This window comes from Bufo gargarizans, chromosome 1, assembly GCF_014858855.1.
Source record: "Bufo gargarizans isolate SCDJY-AF-19 chromosome 1, ASM1485885v1, whole genome shotgun sequence".
Lineage (NCBI taxonomy): Eukaryota > Metazoa > Chordata > Amphibia > Anura > Bufonidae > Bufo > Bufo gargarizans.
In genome coordinates, this window is record NC_058080.1 from 749,043,092 (window position 1) to 749,064,826 (window position 21,735).

The following is a 21,735-nucleotide window of genomic DNA, read 5'->3' on the forward strand; positions in this document are numbered from 1 at the left end:
AGCTCAACTGGGGGCATTACAAATGTTTTGAATATTATAAGGAGAATTATTACTACTGGGGGGGCATTATGGTGGGCTTTATTACTCCCCCCATGGTATGACCCCCTAGTAGCAGCACCAGCCTCTCCCTGCTCTGCTATCCCTCTGCCCCTTCTCCAAATCCTTATTATGAAATCTTTCTCATTAGGTTAAAGCACAACATCAGCTCCGCCGAGCCCCCGGCCAAAGTGTTGAAGTGGCGTCCGAGATCCCCAAGGGCCAAGTCAAGTAACTGTAAGTTTTTATGGGGGTTCTACAAAAGAGCTATCGTGGGGCAAAGTTCATATTCGTGTTTACACACGTGTTTTAAAATGAATGCTTTCTCCTATTATAAACAAGTAAATAATGACGCAATGCTGTGGGGCTGGTGTGCAACTTTTTTCAGGGCTGGTTTTTATCCCCAGTCCGGCCCTGTGCGGGTGCCCTCATAGCCCGCTCTTCTGCCCTAGCCGTTTTCTGTCAGGAGGGAGCTTTGGCTGAAGGTTTGGGCGGCGGACGCCGCCTCCAAGCGTTCTCTTACGGGGCTACCATTCACGGGCTCCCGTTTATTCAGGACCTATTTGGACGAGATTATTTCAGAAGCCACGGGTGGCAAGAGCATCCATCTTCCCGAGCCCAGAACCAAGGGTGCCTCTCGAGGCCGCTCTGGTTCATCTCGTTTTCGGTCCTCCCGCAGGTCCTCCGGGCCTCAATTCGCAGCCGGTTCTTCCTCTGGCCCCTCCCAAGATAGGCGCAAAAAGCCCTTTTTTTCGGGCACAGCCCTCCTGGCGCAAGTCGAGTTTGCGTTTCTCCCTCCGGATTGCTTCTTTCGGTCCTGTTTTCCGCGGGACCTCGAGTGTGCAGCCGCCTTCTCCACAGCCATTTACACCCTACTGGACAAGGGAGTCATCGCTCCCGTGCCTCCGGCGGACCAGTTCAAAGGGTTCTACTCGAACCTCTTCGTGGTCCCCAAAAAAGAAGGCTCGGTGCGGCCGATCCTAGACCTGAAACGGCTAAACCGTTTTCTGTGCCTTCGGCGATTCCGGATGGTTTCCCTCCGATCCGCGGTGGCTTCCCTGGAGAAGGGGGATTTTTTGTCGTCAATCGACATTCAGGACGCCTATCTCCACGTTCCAGTCGCTCGGTGTCACCATTATTTCCTTCGATTCGCACTGGGAAACAATCACTATCATTTTGTCGCCCTTCCCTTCGGCCTGGCGACGGCTCCTCGGGTGTTCACCAAGGTCCTAGCCCCTGTCCTGGCCTTGCTCCGCTCCAGGGGTGTTTTTCTGCTGCCTTACTTGGACGACTTCTGCATCAAGGCGCCCTCCTTTTATCAGACGTCCACCAGCGTGGACCTCACTCTGGAGACTCTGGCGTGGTTCGGTTGGCTTGCAAACCTTCCCAAGTCTTCCCTGACCCGCTCCAGACGGTTGATCTTCCTGGGGATGCTGCTGGATACGGAGGCGGCGGAGGTCCATCTTCCACCGGAAAAATGCCTGGCCCTCCATCGGTCAGTTCGCAATCTTCTTCTCCACCGCCGTCCGTCCTTCCGATCCAGCATGCGGGTATTGGGGCAAATTGTTGCCTGCCTCGAGGCAATTCCGTTCGCAGTTTCATTCCCGCACCTTTCAAAGGGCGATCCTTTCTGCCTGGGACAAGTCGCCGGAGAGTCTGAACTGGCCCTTGCTTCTACCTCCCCGAGTTCGGGCCTCCCTCCTCTGGTGGCTACGGACCCCTCTCCAGGGGAAATCCTTTCTTCCAATGACCTGGCTGGTGGTGACCACCGATGCCAGTCTGCAAGGTTGGGGGGGGGGGTGTTTCCTCCCCGGTCCGTCCAGGGCACTTGGTCTCGATCGGAGTCCAAGCTGCCAATCAACATCCTGGAATTGAGGGTGATCCTCTTGTCGCTCCGACACTGGATTCCCCTGCTAAAGGGCCATCCCGTCCATGTACAATCGGATAACGCCACAGCCGTGGCGTACATAAACCACCAGGGGGGCACTCGCAGCGCCACGGCAATGCGAGAGGTTACCCGCATTCTCCTCTGGGCGAAAGCTCACGTTCCGCCCCTGTCAGTGATTAATATTCCAGGGGTGGAGAACTGGAAGGCGGACTTTCTCAGCCAGACCACCATCGACCCGGGCGAGTGGTCGCTACACCCGGACGTGTTCGAGTCCATTTGCCTTCGTTGGGGTCGTTCGGATGTGGATCTCATGGCCTCCAGGTTCAACCACAAGCTTCCCACCTTCCTGTCCAGGGCAAGGGACCCGAGGGCGTACGGCGCCGACGCCCTCGTTCTTCCGTGGCAAGAATTTTCCCTTCTGTATGTGTTCCCGCCCATCCCCCTTCTGCCTCGGGTTCTCCGGGAGATCGCGGCAGAAGGCATTCCCACGATCCTGGTCGCTCTAGATTAGCCTCGCCAGTCTTGGTACGCCGACTTAATGCTGCTCCTGGGAGATGCGCCTTGGCCCCTGCCTCTCAGAGAAGATCTCCTCTCTCAAGGGCCGATCTTCCACCAATATTTAAGGTCGCTACACTTGACGGCGTGGCTGTTGAGACCGCAGTTTTGACGCGACAGTTTATTTTTTCCACGGATGTGGTTCGCACCCTGATCCACGCCCGGAAGCCTGCCTCGTCCAGGATTTATTATTGGACTTGGAGGTCTTACCTGGGATTCTGTGAGAATCTGGGCGTTCCCCCTCTCCTTTTCTCTCCCCATGGTTCTGTCTTTCCTCCAGTCCGGCATGGACCTGGGGCTGGACCTCAGTTCCTTGAAGGGTCAGGTTTCGGCGCTGTCCATCCTCTTCCAGCGTCCCCTGGTCCCTCTCGGGCCTGTCAAGACCTTCATCCAAGGAGTGGCTCACTCGGTTCCTCCATACCATTCCCCGATTCCGCCCTAGGACCTGAATATTGTGCTCTCGGTGCTCCAAGCTTCCCCCTTCGAGCCGTTACGGAAGATCTCCCTACAACTTCTGTCCTGTAAGGTCGTGTTCCTTGTTGCCATCAAGTCCCTCAGACGGGTGTCCGAATTGGCGGCCCTTTCTTGTTCCGAGTCTTTTCTGGTCTTTCACCAAGATAAGGCTGTTCTCCGTCCTGTCCCTTCCTTCCTTCCGAAGGTGGTCTCCGCCTTTCATCTCAATGAGGACATTGTCCTCCCCTCTCTATGCCCATCCCCTTCCCACCCTCGGGAACTACACTGCTTGGACGTTGTTCGGCCCTAAAGATTTACTTGGAGATCACCGACTCCTTTCGACGCACGGACTCTCTCTTTGTGATTACGGAGGGTCCCCGCAAGGGGTTGGCAGCCTCCAAGGTGGCTATCGCCCGCTTCATTAAATTAGCTATTGCTGAGGCTGACCACAGTAAGGGCAGGGCTCTGCCTTTCGGTGTCACCGCTCATTCCACCAGAGCAGTCGTGCCTCTTGGGCTTTGGCTGAACAATTGTGCAAGGCAGCCACTTGGTCTTCCTTGCACACGTTTACCAAGTTCTACAGGGTGCACACTCATGCATCGGCGGATGCTGCTTTGGGCCGCCTGGTCTTTCAGGCGGCGGGTTCTTGATGCCTATGGTGGCTTCGCCTTGGGCTGTGGTCCCTCCCCTCTTGGACTGCTCTCGAACGTCCCAAGGTCTCCTGTGTCCCCCAAGGAAATCAGCGAGAAAACGAGATTTTTGTATAACTTACCAGTAAAATCTCTTTCTTGCTCTTCCTTTGGGGACACAGCACCAACCCATCGTTGTTTGACCAAGGACAACATCTGCATGGAGTTTGTATGTTCTCCCCGTGTTTGTGTGGGTTTTCTTCTGGGTTCCTCCCACACTCCAAAGATAGACTGATAGGGACCTTAGATTGTGAGCCCCATTGGAGATAGAGTAATGCTAATGTCTGTAAAGCGCTGCGGAATACAGACAGGTCCATAAATATTGGGACATCGACACAATTCTAACATTTTTGGCTCTACACACCACTACAATGGATTTGAAATGAAACGAACATGATGTGCTTTACCTGCAGACTGTCAGCTTTAATTTGAGGGTATTTACATCCAAATCAAGTGAACAGTGTAGGAATTACAACAGTTTGCATATGTGCCTCCCACTTGTTAAGAAACCAAAAGTAATTGGACAATTGGCTTCTCAGCTGTTCCATGGCCAGGTGTGTGTTATTCCCTCATTATCCCAATTACAATGAGCAGATAAAAGGTCCAGAGTTAATTTTAAGTTTGCTATTTTCATTTGGAATCTGTTGCTGTCAACTCTCAAGATGAGATCCAAAGAGCTGTCACTATCAGTGAAGCAAGCCATCATTAGGCTGAAAAAACAAAACAAACCCATCAAAGAGATAGCAAAAACATTAGGAGTGGCCAAAACAACTGTTTGGAACATTCTTAAAAAGAAGTAACACACTGATGAGCTCAGCAACACCAGAAGACCACGGCAAACAACTGTGGTGGATGACAGAAGAATTGTTTCCCTGGTGAAGAAAACACCCTTCACAACAGTTGGCCAGATCAAGAACACTCTCCAGGAGGTAGGTGTATGTGTGTCAAAGTCAACAATCAAGAGAAGACTTCACCAGAGTGAATACAGAGGGTTCACCACAAGATGTAAACCATTGGGGAGCCTCAAAAACAGGAAGGCCAGATTAGAATTTACCAAACGACATCTAAAAAAGCCTTCACAGTTCTGAAACAACATCCTATGGACAGATGAGACCAAGATCAACTTGTACCAGAGTGATGGGAAGAGAGGAGTATGGAGAATGAAAGGAACTGCTCAAGCATACCACCTCATCAGTGAAGCATGGTGGTGGTAGTGTCATGGCGTGAGTATGTATGGCTGCCAATTGAACTGGTTCTCTGGTATTTATTGATGACGTGACTGCTGACAAAAGCAGCAGAATGAATTCTGAAGTGTTTTGGGCAATATTATCTGCTCATATTCAGCCAAATGCTTTAGAACTCCTTGGACGGCGCTTCACAATGCAGATGGACAATGACCCAAAGCATACTTCAAAAGCAACCAAAGAGTTTTTTAAGGGAAAGAAGTGGAATGTTATGCAATGGCCAAGTCAATCACCTGACCTGAATCCAATTGAGCATGCATTTCACTTGCTGAAGACAAAACTGAAGGGAAAATGCCCCAAGAACAAGCAGGAACTGAAGACCGTTGCAGTAGAGGCCTGGCAGAGCATCACCAGGGATGAAACCCAGCGTCTGGTGATGTCTATGCGTTCCAGACTTCAGGCTGTAATTGACTGCAAAGGATTTGCAACCAAGCATTAAAAAATGAAAGTTTGATTTATGATTATTATTCTGTCCCATTACTTTTGGTCCCTTAACAAGTGGGAGGCAGATATGCAAACTGCTGTAATTCCTGCACCGTTCACCTGATTTGGATGTAAATACCCTCAAATTAAAGCTGACAGTCTGCAGTTAAAGCACATCTTGTCCGTTTCATTTTAAATCCATTGTGGTGGTGTATAAAGCCCAAAAATTTTAGAATTGTGTCAATGTTACAATATTTCTGGACCTGACTGTATGTCAGTGTTATATAAGTGCATAAAATAAATAAGATGTGAAATGCAGTTTCTATGAGGAGGATGTTTACAAAATGTATTCTGAAACTTTCACTTACTGTCATGGCAGACCCTGTTCTTAAAAATTGCAGCATGAAAAAAATGTTTTCTTGCTGCGATGTTGCCATCTTAAACCTGCCGCTCTGTGTACGCGTTTAAACTAACCTGTACATAGATTGGCAGAGGCATGAAAATTAAAAGAAAACTCACTTTGCTACCTGATAAGGGGATTTTTGCTTCTTGGAAATTGGAGATTTATGTATATCTCTGTTTTCCATCTCCTCTATTCTATTCCTAGCATGTTGCCCTTGTTTCCCATACAACCCTATTATTCTGTGTATATTTAGCAAATTTCCAAATTTCAATTTCTCTACTTTTATAATAGATAGTATTAACTCAAAAAAAAGTTATTACTTTTCATTCCCCATATAAATCTACATGTTTGGATCATTTTGTGAATGCCATTAGATTTTTTGGGGACGTTAGAAGGCTTAGAAGTTTAGAAGCAAATCTTGAAATTTTTCAGAAAATTTCCAAAACCTCACTTAAGAAATCAGCTAAGAGCGCAGCTTCGCAGCCCCCTCTCACTGACATGTACATAGGGCTTTGGAATGCGCTCCTTTCCCCCTCCCATCTTCAAGATAGTGGGAGAGCTGCGTGCGTGCCTGGTGGTACATCCCGGAAGCAGGATTTTTCTACTATGCGGTGTCTGAGCAGTGACGCAAGTGTATAAAACAAGCAAGTATCCATACTGTTTCAATAGTCCATAACACGGGGACCCGATGGCTGCTCCGATCCCCACACGGACATTGCAGCACGTCAAGGGTTAATGTGCCGGCATCGGTGTTTTCACCAATACCAGCGCATACAGCAGTGGTCCGGCTATCAGTGACTGCTGGACCCCTGCAGCTGATTGGGCGGGCACAGCTCCTGCGCCCACCCAATCAGCGCGCCATAATAGTACAGCACTGGTCAACAAGTCACGTCCCACAGCGCCATACTATTACGGCGCTGTTCAGGAAGGGGTTAAGGTCACTGTGAACGCTAGGCTTGAGAAAATCGACCTTTGGATCATAGATCCAAAGTCGATTCGTACATATACTGTTTCCGTACAGCATTAAAATGTATTGGCTCCGTGGAGCCAAAGTTCATCTCGGCTGAAGATACTGCAGACCTTTCCTATCCTCCTTGGGGGGATGGAGACATATTTAAAGTGTAGCTGTCATATTTAACTTTTTTTACTCCAGTGTAGGGACAGGGATGGGGAACATTTTTCTAATCTTTATTTAGAGAAAATCTTTATAAGTGAAAACTAGGGCTGAAATGTCCCTGAGCAGTGCTGTATTAGGCCTCCTGCACACGAACGTGTGCTTCCCGTTGCCGTTTTTTTTTTTTTAACAATTCTTTATTTATTTTAGACAGCATAATTAGCATTTACACTGCATCATTGATATTTATGCATGGAAAAGTTAATATCCAAATAAGATGACAACAATCTCATGACAATATTTTGCACTTGGAGATTTTCCTTGTAAACAAAGTCCAATGCAAATGCATCCATACATACAGCGTATTTTTATGCATATAACACTTGAAAAGTGTACAAGAACCATGAGTTACAACATAAAACAAGTATACACCCTAACTCGGCGAATAGCTAAGCGGACAGTTCGAGGGATCAGCTGTTCAATTGGTAGACCATGTCGAGAAGGACAATGCGAGCTCTCACTATAATGGGCAGGTTAAATAGCAATAGCAATAGGGGGGGGGGCAGGCAGACAACACTCTCCAGCACTACCAAAGGCCAGATCATGACCCTTCTATCATAAGCTGGCTAAATGTGAGTTCTCATGGGTTCGTGGTTTGAATTCTCTTTGCGTGGAAGTTTAGCCAAGGCTTCCAGATTTGAGGAATGCCTCCCTATTTCCTGAACACCACCCCACCTGTTCTTCCATTAGGCAAATATGATGGACTTCCTCCAACCATTCTTCCACTCCCGGAGGTTCCCTATCCCTCCATCTCTTTGGTATCAGAATTTTTGCGGCAGCAATCAGGTGTGTGGGTAGACTATTAGATGAGGGCACGAAATTCGACTGGGGCATCCACAACAACACCAACTCTGGAGTAAGTGTAATAGTCTTATTGCATATTATATTTATTCGTTTCCCAATTTCTCCCCAGAAATGATTTAAGGAGGAACAGGACCACCATATGTGGGAGATCGTACCCCTATCTGCTAAACATCTCCAGCACTTGTCATCGGGGAGTAAATTTATCTTGTGCAAAAAGTCTGGCGTCCTGTACCACCTCGTGAGAATTTTAAAGGAATTCTCTTGTAAGCGAATACTTCTTGAAAAGCCATGCGAATGAGCCAGGACAGATTTGACTTCTAAGTCTGGTATGATTATACCAAGCTCACTTTCCCATGCCCTCAAATAAGAAGTCTTCTCACAAGGTGGTGCAAGGATCAACTGAGAGTACAAATAGGACAAGAATTTTGGTGGGGGTTTTTTGGAGGACAACGATAAGTTTTCTAACCATGTTGGATCTAAAGCTCCACTAGCATACTTCCTTTTGTATTCCCCACATGTAATAGTCAGGTCTCTTATTGCTAAAGAGTTTCTCAGGGGCTTCGGTAGTGTCTCTGATACACCTTCAATAAAGGAGTCCAGGTCAACAGCTTTCCTCAAGTTCGAGATTCTCATTTCTGTGAGATTGTACCAGCACTGCTGATTTACACTTCCCTTTCCTCTCATAAAATAAGGTAGTACCGAGAGCGGGGCAAGTGGGGAAAGCTGGTTATGATACATCTGAAGTCCCTCCGTTTTCTGGCAATAGGTCAGCATAGTATTAGTCATGTCTGAAAGGAACAGAGGCCTTTTCCTCTCTTTGTATGCCACCCACATATATCTTGTGGCATTGGTGCCCATGAGACTACGCTCAATGTCTACATGTAATTTGTTATTGGACGTATCTGCCAGTTCAGTCCATCTTTCTAAATGTAAAGCATGGTGGTAAGTTCTTAAATCAGGGAAAGAAAGACCTCCTGCCCCTCTCTTCCGGATGAGAAGAGTGTAGGATAGACGTGGTCTCCCATTGGCCCACAAGAATTTGGTAAAAAGCTTCCTGAAATCTGCAAAGAGTTTATCTGGGATCTTTATAGGTAAACATCTCAAAATGTATAGTATCTGAGGGAGGGCATACGTTGTCAGAACATTCTTCCTACCCAGCCAAGACAAGAAGGGGATTTTTATGGAGCCAAGGTAGGACTTGATTTTGGCTAGCAAGGGAGGGTAGTTTAGGCTATAGAATTGCTGGGGATCGGAAGGAACTTGGATTCCCAGGAATTTTATGGCCCGATTTGGCCATTGGAATGGTGAGAGTGTCACTAGGGTTTCCACTTTTTCCTTCTCTATGGAGACGTTAAGTATTTCGGACTTCTCAAAGTTAATCTTGAAATTCGAGACTTCTCTTTTTGATAGACCTATATAAGCCCACAACAAGAGGAGTACTTCCTCTTTCTGAGCAGAGAGCTAAGGCTACAGTTCTGTGGCTGTGACTACTACTAAACTTAAAGTTTCTTTCTAGATGGCGTACCCTAACGGTGATCCGCGCGGGAAAGCCTCCCACAAGCAGAAACATCTAGTCTGCGCTTCCTGCGAGATGCCAATGCCGGACTCCTATGAGTACAATAGGTGTCCGTTATGTCGTCCTCCTCTGTGGCAACCCACCGTAAGCGACATGTTTGGGTAGATGAAGGACTTTATGGGAAATTCCATTTCCGAAATGAAGAGCGCCCTCGCCTCCAAGAGATCAAAAGCATCATCTCCGGGTCCGATGCCTATGCTGGAAGACGCGATCTCCGTGGACGACCATTCTTCCTCTTTCTCGGACGACGAAGATTCACTGTTCCTGTTTCCAGCCGAAAAAACCCAAAGGCTTTTACGCTCCATCCGGTCAAGGGATCGTGATGTTGAGCAAGGGGAAGCTCCACCGTCCACCTCTAGGGGGTTAAGAACCTTCAAAGTGGACGAAAACCTTAAGCGTTTCATGCTTACCGAATGGAAGCATCCGGAGAAGGGCCCAGTCCTCAACAAGAGGTTTAAACTCATGTTCCCCCTCCAGGAGTCGGAGTCCGACCTTTGGGTACCGCCTCCGAAGGTCGACATGGCGATATACAAATTGTCCAAAAGGACCCTTGTCCCGTCAGATGACGGTAGTTATCTCCAAGACTCGTTAGACCGGAGGGTCGAATGCACCCTAAGGCGCAATTACTCAGCTGCGGCGGCTTTTGCGTCAGTAGCTGTTGCCTCGTCTGAGACCGCGGACTTTGTATGTTCCCGCATCCTAAGAATTCAGGCTGACCTGGAGGCCAGAGTGGCCAGAACGGACATTATGGATCAGTTTAAAACCCTCCTGTTAGGAGCAGATTTTCTATGCGACGCCTCTGCGCAGCATTTAAAGCTGGCTGCGAAAAGTATGGCGCTTTCTTCTGCCAGCCGTAGGCCCCTCTGGTTGCGACCTTGGGTCGCTGATAACACCTCTAAGTTTAACTTATGTGGCCTGCCCTATGAGCCAGGAAGGCTATTTGGTTCTGAGCTGGACAAGCTCATGGAAAGCTTGGCAGACAAAAAAGGGAAAAATCTCCCTCAGCAGTCCTTTCGGGGTCGCAGTAGGTCCGGAAACACAAGACCCCAGGGCCTCTCTAGATCCCAAAGATGTCAGGGGTCCTCCAGACGCAGTCGGGGTAGGGATTGCAAGGCGGACCTATGACTCTCCCGCTTACCTTGCCCCTTCCCCTCCAGACCCTCTGTGTGATGCACAGCTTTCAAGTGTTCTTCCGGTCGGAGGTCGTTTAAGTTTTTTTCAGCAGGCCTGGCTGCAAGAAATTCCGGATCAGTGGGTCCTAAATATAATTTTGTCCGGCTACACAATAGATTTCGTGTCTCCCCCTCAGGAGAAATTTGTGTTAATCCAGCCTTTACCCCAAATCAAACAAAAGATCCTGGAGGATGCGGTCCTCCTTTACCTTCACAAAAAAGCCCTAGAGGAGGTTCCCTCCCACGAACGAGGGGTGTATTCCCCCATATTTCTAGTCCCAAAGCCTTCCGGAGACTGGCGCATGATAATAGATCTGCGCTACCTAAACCGCTTCATAAGGCAGAAGCGCTTCAGAATGGAGACCATCCGCTCCTTAATCAACATTCTAAATCCCGGAGACCTCATGGTCACCATATATCTAAAGGACACTTATCTTCATGTCCCTATTCATCCAACTCACCGAAAGTTCCTAAGAGTTGCGGTCTCCATAAAGGGTGTGGTAAAGCATTACCAGTTTGCTGTTCTACCCTTTGGCATCTCTTCCGCTCCCCACACCTTTACCAAGGTTGTGGCTCCGGTTGTTGCCAAGCTCAGGCTTCAAGGGCTAGAAATCGTGCCATATCTAGATGACTGGCTTCAAACCCATCTTTATCTGGCTCTTCAGACTCTCCAGCGGTTAGGCTGGTTGATAAACTGTGAAAAGTCCCAAATCCTGCCTTCCACTTCCAGGGTATTCCTGGGGTTTATAGTGGATTATCAAGCAATGACTCTCTCTCTCCCCAGAGAGGAAAGATCGAGTCATAAGAGCCGCTCAGTTTCTCATGGGACCTCGTCGAGTGTCCATCAGAAAACTTATGAAGATGTTGGGCCACATGTCAGTATCTGCAGAAGCAGTTCCTTGGGCCCTTTGGCACCTCCGTCCACTTCAAGAAGAAGTGTTAGCAGTCTGGAACCACAACCCCAAGGGGTTGGACAAGACTCACTCCCTGTCTGTCAAAGTCCGGTCCTCACTCAAATGGTGGAAGAACCTATCAGATGGGAGGTCCTTGATTCAACCTCGTTAGATCACGTTGACCACAGACGCCTCCCTTCTAGGTTGGGGAGCCCATCTGGAAGACAGTCCAATACAGGGTATTTGGACTCCACAGAGGAGGCTTCTCTCGTCTAATATGAGAGAACTAAGAGCCGTATGTCTAGCTCTTTATTATTTTGCTCCTCTCATCCGCGGGAAGGTGGTGAGAGACCTCTTCTCCAGGAAGTTGGTCTAATCCTCTCTTGGGCAGAGCTCAGTCTATCCCACCTCTCCGCGGTTCACATCAGGGGAGATCTCAACATAGTTGCGGATCGACTCAGTCTGGGTCTACCAGTTCCAGGCGAATGGTCACTGAACAGAGACATCTTCTCCCAGATCACTCTACGTTGGGGCACTCCAGAGATCGACTTGATGGCGACCCGGTTGAACGCGAAGGTGGACAAGCTCTGCTCCCTCTACAAGGAGGACAACCCTCTGGCGATAGACACTCTGTCCATTCCATGGAGGTTCAGGCTGGCGTACATATTCCCTCTACTTTCCATGATACCAAGGGTATTGACGAAAATCAAACAAGACCAGACCCCGGTCATTGCAATAATACCATTTTGGCCGAAGAGGTCTTGGTTCACCCAGTGCTCTCTCTGCCTCTCTAGGTAGACCATTATCTCAAGACCCCCTACTCAGGAGGTTCCTCAAGGGAGCCGAAAGATTAAAACCTAGAATCCTGAGACCTATCCCTGAATGGGATTTATCCACTGTTCTAAAGGGGCTATCCTCTCCCCCCTTTGAACCCCTAGAGAATGTAGACCTTAGATTCCTATCTTTAAAGGTCACATTTCTACTGGCCATAACATTGGCCAAAAGGATTGGAGAGTTACAGGCCCTAGCGGACGCTGAGCCTTATACCCTCTTTCTCCATGACTCTGTCCTGTTGAGATTTTTACCAACCTTTGCTCCCAAGGTTCCCTCATTCGGTAACCGAAATCAGACCATCTCCTTGCCGGTCCTATGTCCTCCTCCATCATCTCCTGAAGAGGAAGCCCTTCACTCCTTGGACATTTCCAGGAATCTCAAAATCTACCTGAACAGGACTGCGGACTTTAGGAAATCAGAACACCTGCTGCTCTCCTTCTCCAGTAAAAGCAAAAGGTCTAAAAGCCTCCAAACCTTCTCTAAGTAGATGGGTAAAGGAGGCAATTCGAGAAGCCTTTTTTATCCCAAGGCTTGGCTCCTCCATCCTTTGTCACCGCCCACTCCACGAGGGCAATATCGACTTCCTTTGTGGAAAAGAATCTAGTTCCACTTGAACAGATTTGTGCTGCGGCTTTCTGGAGCACCCACAGCACTTTCGTTAGACATTATCGCCTAGACTCTAGGCGCTCTGAGGGGGTAGCATTCGGAAGCACCATTCTGTCTGCCGCCCTCTCATAAATTTTTTTTTTTAAAAGGGGACCCTCCCAATTTGTTTGTGTTGCTTGCTAGGTTAGGACGTAAGGGAAGCGTTAATTTTTTACATAAATTTGTTTTCCCTTAGTCCTAACAGCAGCACACAAATTTCCCACCCTTGTTTTGTTTCTACTTGATATAAAGCACTGGATTATGGGCAGTCTGCCCTTTTATAGGGGTGGGTTTTCTAAATATTATTTAATTAGTGCTTGGTAGGAAAAAATGTTGTCATCAAAAATTCCACCTGTCCTACTAATTTCACAGGGGAGAACTCCCCACTTGTGCTGCTGTTAGGACTAAGGGAAAACAAATTTACGTTAAAAATTAACGCTTATTCACGCAACACTGGCCCCATAGAAGTGAATGGGGCTTCAGTGAAAAACGCATTGCATCCTGCTATAACCTGGATGCAGTCCGGGTGCAATGCGATTTTCGCTGGTGGTTGCTAGGAGTTTTTTTTACGCGCAAGAAAAAAGCATTAAAACTGATTGCACCCGCGCTGAAAAAACTGAACCACTGAATGCAAATGCAGACAAAACTGACTGAACTTGCTTGCGAAATGGTTTGCGAGTTTCACTAAATGCATCCTGAGCCAATCCGTATCGTTCATGTGAAAGAGGCCTTAAGGCACTGGTAAGTGAGCAGGAAGACAGTAAAGATATTTCTATATTAATACATATTTGATCTATAATAACTGTACTTCCCACTACTATATGAGGGAGCGGTGAGAGCAGACGCCCGCCAGCTCCCAGCACGTTTCCCTAATACAGCATTGCGCTGTAAGGCCTCATGCACACGGCCGTTGCAGCCTGCAAATAACGGGTCCGCAATATGCGGGCACCAGCTGTGTGCTCACAGCATCATGTATGTGGACCCATTCACTTGAATGGGTTCGCAATCCGAAGCTGCGGTGCGGAATGGAGGCACGTTTCTCTTTAGAAACAGTTTGGTTTAGTGGAGACTAAGACATTCTAATCAAAGCACAAGTTATACGAGAGACTTACCTGCTATAATCCACCTTGATGTATTCAGTATCAAGTCACGACAACTATGGATGAAGCAGGGTCTACAAGATTAGTAGTGGTGGGGACATACATACGTTCATATCCTACGTGAATTGGACCATTTCCTTACAATTCCAACATGGTTGCTACATTGTGTTCTGATATATGAGTGTCATGGTGTTTTTTATTGTGATGTTTTTAAGTACGTTTCATTTTAAATAAATAGTTTTGTATGATTTAAGGGCATTGATTCATCCGTGCCACCACAGATAGAGAGCGTCAACCATCGAGTTTTTTTCATACGTTTCTCTTCGGGCCTCCGCAACACAAAAAAATATAACTTGTTTTATTTTTTTGCGGAGCGGACGGATCACAGATCCATTCAAGTTGAATGGGTCTGGATCCGTTGTGGCAGCCACACAGAAGGTGCCCGTGCACTGGGGACTGCAAATTGCGGCCCCCAATGCACGGAACGGCTGAACAACAGCCGTGTGCATGAGGCCTTAGGAAGGCGGCTCTGAAAAAGAAGGGATATTTCAACCTAGTATTCTCCTATAAATAAACGTTTTCCCTTAAGAAAGTAAAATAGAACAATGTTCCCCATCCCTACACATAGCAAAAAAAATAAAAAATTGACCATTACACTTGAATTTTCCTCCCAAAACTAAAGTATTGGCCTTGAAAGAACCTGGTTGATGGCACAACTTGAGTCGGGCTGTCTGTATTCAATGCAAACCTATAGAAAACAGAGCCCTCACAGTGTTAGGCCTCTTGCACACAAACGTTGTGCATCCATTCCGTGCATTCAAGACCGCAATTTGCAGTCCCCAATTCACTGGCAACGTCCGTGCGGCGGCCGGGATGGATCGAGACCCATTCAACTCGAATGGGTCCGTGAGATGTCCGCACCGCAAAAAAATTAAACAAGTTCTATTTTTTTGCGGTGCGGAGGCACGGACAGAAACACCAGGGAAGCATTCTGTAGTGCTTCCGTGGGGTTCCGATCCGCGCTTCCGTTCCACATCTCCGTGATTGCGGACCCATTCAAGTGAATGGGTCGGCATCCGTGATGCGGAGTGCACACAGGCCGGTGCCTGTGTATTGCGGACCGCAATACAGCCACGGGCACACAACGTTCGTGTGCAACGGGACCAGCTGCACCCCCACACGTTATAGCAACTGACAGCACACAAGTCCTGGAGCTTTTGGTTACAGGGCATCTGTCAGCAGTTTTGTACCTATGACACTGGCTGACCCGTTACATGTGCGCTTGGCAGCTGAAGGCATCTGTGTTGGTCCCATGTTCATGTGCGCCACTTCATCGGAGGCATACCAACAAACTAACCCTCCCCACCCCGTTCTCTTCGTCCCCTATACATGTTAACCCTTTCTTGACTGCCCGCTGACTGTATACATCCAGATGCTCGTCCTTTGTGCATGGACGTTTTAAATATCTGGTCCGTACAAAGATGGTAGCTGCAGCAGTCAGCAGCCGCGCTCCCCACAGAGAAGACACTGAGTTTTTTTCACCTTTCCTACCTTCCCCATCGATTCCTGCTGGTGGTCATGTGATCGGCAGGAGTCTGTGCTGACTGCTCCGACCCAGGTCAGCTCCCCAGGGAGGGTGGACGGCCCTGTACAACCTCTGGGGGCTGCATTCCCCTGCAAAGAAAGCTAATGTGTCAGATACAGGAGAAATCAGCAAGACATTTTTATAAAATGCTATGTTAAATGTCCCAGAAAGGTAAGATGTCATGGGGGAATACAAAGGGTAAAATAAAGAAAATCATAAAATATCATATTAACCCCTTAAGGACCAGGCCATATTTTACCTTAAGGACCAGGCCATTTTTTGCAAATCTGACCAGTGTCACTTTATGTGGTGATAAAAGTGATTTAAACGCTTTTACTTATCCAGGCCATTCTGAGATTGTTTTCGCGTCACATATTGTACTTCATGACAGTGGTAAAATTGAGTCAAAAAAATGTATTTTTATTTATAAAAAAAATACCAAATTTACCAAAAATTTGGAAAAATTTCCAAATTTCAATTTCTCTACTTTTATGATAGTAATACCTCCAAAAATAGTTATTACTTTACATTCTCCATATGTCTACTTCATGTTTGGATCATTTTGTGAATGCCAATTTATTTTTTGGAGAAGTTTAGAAGCAAATCTTGAACGTTTTCAGAAAATTTCCAAAACCCACTTTTTAAGGACCAGTTCAGTTCACTTTGTGAGGCTTACATAATAGAAACTCCTAAAAAGTGACCCCATTTTAGAAACTACACCCCTCAATGTATACAAAACAGTTTTAAAAACTATGTTAACCCTTTAGGTGTTCCACAAGAATTAATGGAAAATGGAGAAGAAATTTCAGAATTTCACTTTTTTGGCAGATTTTCCATGTTAATCCATTTTTCCCAGTAACAAAGCAAGGGTTAACAGCCAAACAAAACTCAATATTTATACCCTGATTCTGTAGTTTACAGAAACACCCCATATGCTGTCGTAATCTGCTGTACAGGCACACGGCAGGGCGCAGAAAGAAAGAAACGCCATATGGTTGCTGGAAGGCAGATTTTGCTGGACTGGTTTTTTGACACCATGTCCCATTTGAAGCCCTCCTGATGCACCTCTAGAGTAGAAACTCCAAAAAAGTGACCCCATTTTGGAAACTATGGGATAAGGTGGCAGTTTTGTTGGTACTATTTTAGGGTACATATGATTTTTGGTTGCTCTATATTAAATTTTTTGTGAGGCAAGGTAACAAGAAATAGCCGTTTTGGCAGTTTTTATTTTTTGTTATTTACAACATTCGTCTGACAGGTTGGATCACGTGGTATTTTTATAGAGAAGGTTGTTACGGATGCGACAATACCAAATATGTATACTTTTTTTGGTTGTTTACTTCAGTTTTACATAATAAAGCATTTTTGAAAAAAAAAATTTTGGGGTGTCTCCACATTCTGAAAGCCGTAGTTTATTTTTATTTTTTGGGCGACTGTCTTGTGTAGGGGCTCTTTTTTTTCGGGATGAGATGACGGTTTGATTGGTACTATTTTAGGTGAATATGAATTTTTGATTACTTGCCATTACACTTTTTCTGATGTAAGGTGACCAAAAAATTGCTTTTTTACACCGTTTTTATTTTATGTTTTTACGGTGTTCACCTGAGGGGTTAGGTCATGTGATTTATTTTTTTTAGAGCAGGTTCTTACAGACGCGGCGATATCTAATATGTCATATTTTTTTTATTTATGTAAGTTTTACACAATGATATTTTTTAAACAGGGGGCTCATTTTTTGCGGGATGAGGTGATGGTTAGATTGATTCTATTTTTGATCGCTTGGTGTTGCACTTTTAAGGTGACAAAAAAATTGTTTATTTAGCACAGTTTTTATTTTATTTTTTATGGTGTTCACCTGAGTGGTTAGGGCATGTGATATTTTTATAGAGCCGGTTCTTACGGATGCCACAATACCTAATATGTCTACTTTTTTTATTTATTTAGGTTTTACACAATAATATAATGTTTGAAAAAAACAAACATGTTTTAGTGTCTCCATATTCTGAGAGCCATAGATTTTTCAGTTTCTGGGCGATTGTCTTAGGTAGGATATTACTGTATTTTTGCGGGATGAGATGACGGTTTGATTGGCACTATTTTGGGGTGCATATGACTTTTTGATCGCTTGCTATTACACTTTTTGTGATGTAAGGTGACAAAAAATAGCTTTTTTGACACAGTTATTTTAATTTTTTTACGGTGTTCACCTGAGGGGTTAGGTCATGTGATATTTTTATAGAGCAGGTTCTTACGGACGCGGCGATAACTAATATGTACACTTTTTTTATTTACACAATAACAGCATTTTTTTAGCCAAAAAAATGATGTTTTACTGTCTCGATATCCTCAGAGACATAGTTTATTTTTTGGCGATTGTCTTAGGTGGGGGCTCATTTTTTGCGGGATGAGGTGACGGTTAGATTGGTTCTATTTTGGGGGGCAGACACCCTTTTGATCGCTTGGTGTTGCACTTTTAGTGATGTAAGGTGACACAGTTTTTATTTTATTTTTTAATGGTGTTCACCTGAGGGGTTAGGCCCCTTTCACAAACGCGTGAGGTGAACGCGTGAGGTGAACGCATTGCACCGGCACTGAATCCTGACCCATTAATTTCAATGGGGCTGTGTACATGAGCGATGTTGTTCACGCATCACGTGTGCGTTTAGTGAAAATCGCAGCATGTTCTATATTCTGGGTTTTTCACGCAACGCAGGCCCCATAGAAATGAATGGGGCTGCGTGAAAATCGCAAGCATCCGCAAGCAAGTGCGGATGCGGTGCGATTTTCACGCATGGCTGCTAAGGAGACGTAGGATGTATGACCTGGGATCCCATTTACTTTATTATTTTCCATTATAACATGGTTATAATGGAAAATAATAGCATTCTTTAATACAGAATGCTAAGTATAATGTCAATTGAGGGTTAAAAAATAATAAAAACATAACTCGCCTCATCTACTTGATCGCGCAGCCGGGATCCTCTTCTTTGTTCTTCTTGAAGGACCTGCGAAAGGACCTTCTCTGACGGGTAAGAGCGATAACGTCAGCGAAGGTCCTTTTGCAGGTCCTGAAAGAAGAAGATAGAAGATGATGCCGGCTGCGTGATCAAGTGGATGAGGGGAGTTATGTTTTTATTATTTTTTTAACCCTCAATTGACATTATACTTAGCATTCTGTAGTAAAGAATGCTATTATTTTCCATTATAACCATGTTATAATGGAAAATTATAAAAACTACAGAACACCTAACCCAAACTTCAGTGAAGAAGTCCGGGTTCGGGTCTGGGTACCACATTCAGTTTTTTCTCACGCGCATGCAAAACGCATTGCACTCACGCGGAAAAAACTGAACAACGGAACGCAATCGCAGTCAAAACTGACTGAAATTGCGTGCCTACTCGCACGATTTTCCCTAAAAGCAAATGCATCGCATCCGGCCCTCCCCTGTGACGCCCGTGTGAAAGAGACCTTAGGTCATGTGATATTTTTATAGAGCAGCAATACTTAATATGTCTTAATTTCAATTTTTTTTTAAAAAAAACTTTATTTTGGCAAAAGGATATATATATATTTTTTTTTACTTGAAACTTTTAATTTTTTTTGTAAAACTTTATTTTTTTTTTCACTTAATTTTTTGTCCCACACTTTTGGTGGTCTGATCCCCTTTACAATGCATGACAATACTTCTGTATTGTCATGCATTGGCTGTAAGTGTGTTACACTGTGTAATACAGGGGGCTGGATCTCACAGGCTAAGAGGGAAAAGGCAGCCACAATGCCTAAGGAAAGCATCGTGCTGCCTTCCCTGCCGTCGGGTCCCCGTCACCGCAGCGTGGGGACCTGATGGCCACCCCGCACATGTCTGAAGCCCGCAAGTAACGCGGTCAGCGCTGACCGCGGCTGTGCAAGGGTTAATGCGCTGGCATCGGGGATTTCGGCGCATGCAGCAGGGGTCCCGCTATCAGTGACTGCCGGACCCCTGCCACTGATCGGGCGGGCGCAGGTCCTGCACCCACCCGATCACCATGCAGTACATGTACGTCACTGGTCCTTAAGTCACGGCCAGATATGATTAAAGAGGACCTTTCACTACAATAAAAAATCTAAACTATGCATACAGACATGGAGAGCGGCGCCCAGGGATCTCCCTGCACTTACTATTATCCCCGGGCGCCGCTCCGTTCTCCCGGTATAGGCTCTGGTATCTTCAGATTTTTGGCTCAACTGGGAGGAGCCTGCTCTTGTTCTCCTGGGCGTCTCCTTCTCCCAGGGTGGAGTGCTTGCCAATCGCAGCGCTCAGCTCATAGCCTGAGAGGTTTTTTTTTCTCTCAGGCTATGAGCTGAGCGCTGCGATTGGCCAGCACTCCAGTCTGGGAGAAGGAGACGCTCAGGAGAACAAGAGCAGGCTCCTCCCAGTTGAGCCAAAAATCTGAAGATACCGGAGCCTATACCGGGAGAACGGAGCGGCGCCCGGGGATAATAGTAAGTGCAGGGAGATCCCTGGGCGCCGCTCTCCATGCTTATTTTAGATTTTTTTATTGTAGTGAAAGGTCCTCTTTAAGGGGTTAATAATAGAATATATTACGGTAATTGCCGTCTTTTTCACCCTATAGGATGCACCTGCCCATAAGACGCACAGAGGAAAATAAGAAAACAAAATATTTTCCCTTAGACCTCAGATGAGACCACCAGTCAGACAAAAAAAATAATCCACTCCCCTCTCCTGCTCCAGATGCCGCCGCCGCTCCTGAGATCCAGCTTTCTTCTCATTCTACCTGCTGCGCCCCGATGTCGCACAGCGTGAGATCAGAGCGCAAAAGTCCTGTGTGCAGGTCACAGAACAGCAAGTGGCGCCAGCAGAGGAAGACCAGGAAGCGGTGAGCAGAAACCTCATGCGGGGAGTGCTGCATTCACCGGTCTCCGATCCTCCTAGTATTGAAGGGAAAAAAGTGTGTCTTATAGGGCGAAAAATACCGATAATTTGACAATAAAGAAAAAATTTTTAAAAAAAAAAACACGTGGCAGCTCCTAGCCCCGTCCCCAGTGACCATGACCCATACCTCAAAATGACTGTTTTAAAAAAAAAATTTCAGTTGCAGGATGTTCTATTAACAAAGATATGAAAAAATGTTAGACTATTCGGCTTCCTACCAAAATAAATAAAAATAATACAAAAATAAAAATGACATAAATTTAAAGCCGCATTTATCAAAGAAAAAAGGCACAAAAACTATTTGTATAACTGAATGGAAAAAAAGTTATGGCTTCCAAATTCCTGGAAAATATCCCTGGTCAGAAAGGGGTTAAATAAATGCACCATTTCATATAATGTATTTCGGAGGTGTCGCATTGTGACCCCATGTGATACAGTATAGGAGATATCAGATATCATAACAGAGAACTACATCTCCCAGCAGGTCCAGGCTATCATTACAGAAGTGGACACTGCAGGGAGGAGAAGAGAGCAACTCCCATCATATCCAGGACTCTGCAGAAGAAAATCGTTAATTTCTAATGATAATTTGTTTTCCCTTAGTCCTAACAGTGGCACAGATGTGGTATTCTGCCCCTGTGGACTGGTTAGGACAGGTGGAAGTTTTAATGAAATAAAAAACTGAACCTATACACGCCCTCCCTGCCCCCCATAAAGAGGGGCGTGACCCTCATGACATTGTGTAATAACAAGTAGACAAAAAAATAACCACAATTACGATAAAAAAAGGGGGGGAAATTTGTGTGCCACTGTTAGGACTAAGGGAAAACAAATTATCGTTAGAAATTAACGATTCCCTTACGTCCTAACCAGTGGCACAGATGGGGATTTAGCAAGTAGAAACCCCCATGGGGGTGAGATAAAAGTGGAGTGAGAACTCCAAGAAGCTGACTTACAGATCACGTTCAATGGGATCGAGCTTCTCTCTGCAAAAGAAGTGGCCACTGCTCGAGTAGAGTGGGCCCTTACAAACTCAGGGGGCTCCGAGCCCTGAGACATATAAGACTCCTGAATTGCCTCTTTGATCCAACGACTGATGGAGGGCTTAGAGGCTTTCCTCCCCTTATGGGTACCGGAAAAAAGGACAAGGAGACATTCATCCTTCCTAAATACCTTGGAGCGTTCCAGGTAAATCCTAAGACATCTCGAAATGTCGAGGGTATGGAGCCCTCTTTCCTCAGAGGAGGGGGGTGGAGCCAAAGTAGGCAGGGAGATCACCTGGTTGATATTGTCAAAGGAAGGAACCTTTGGAATGAAAGTAGGCAGA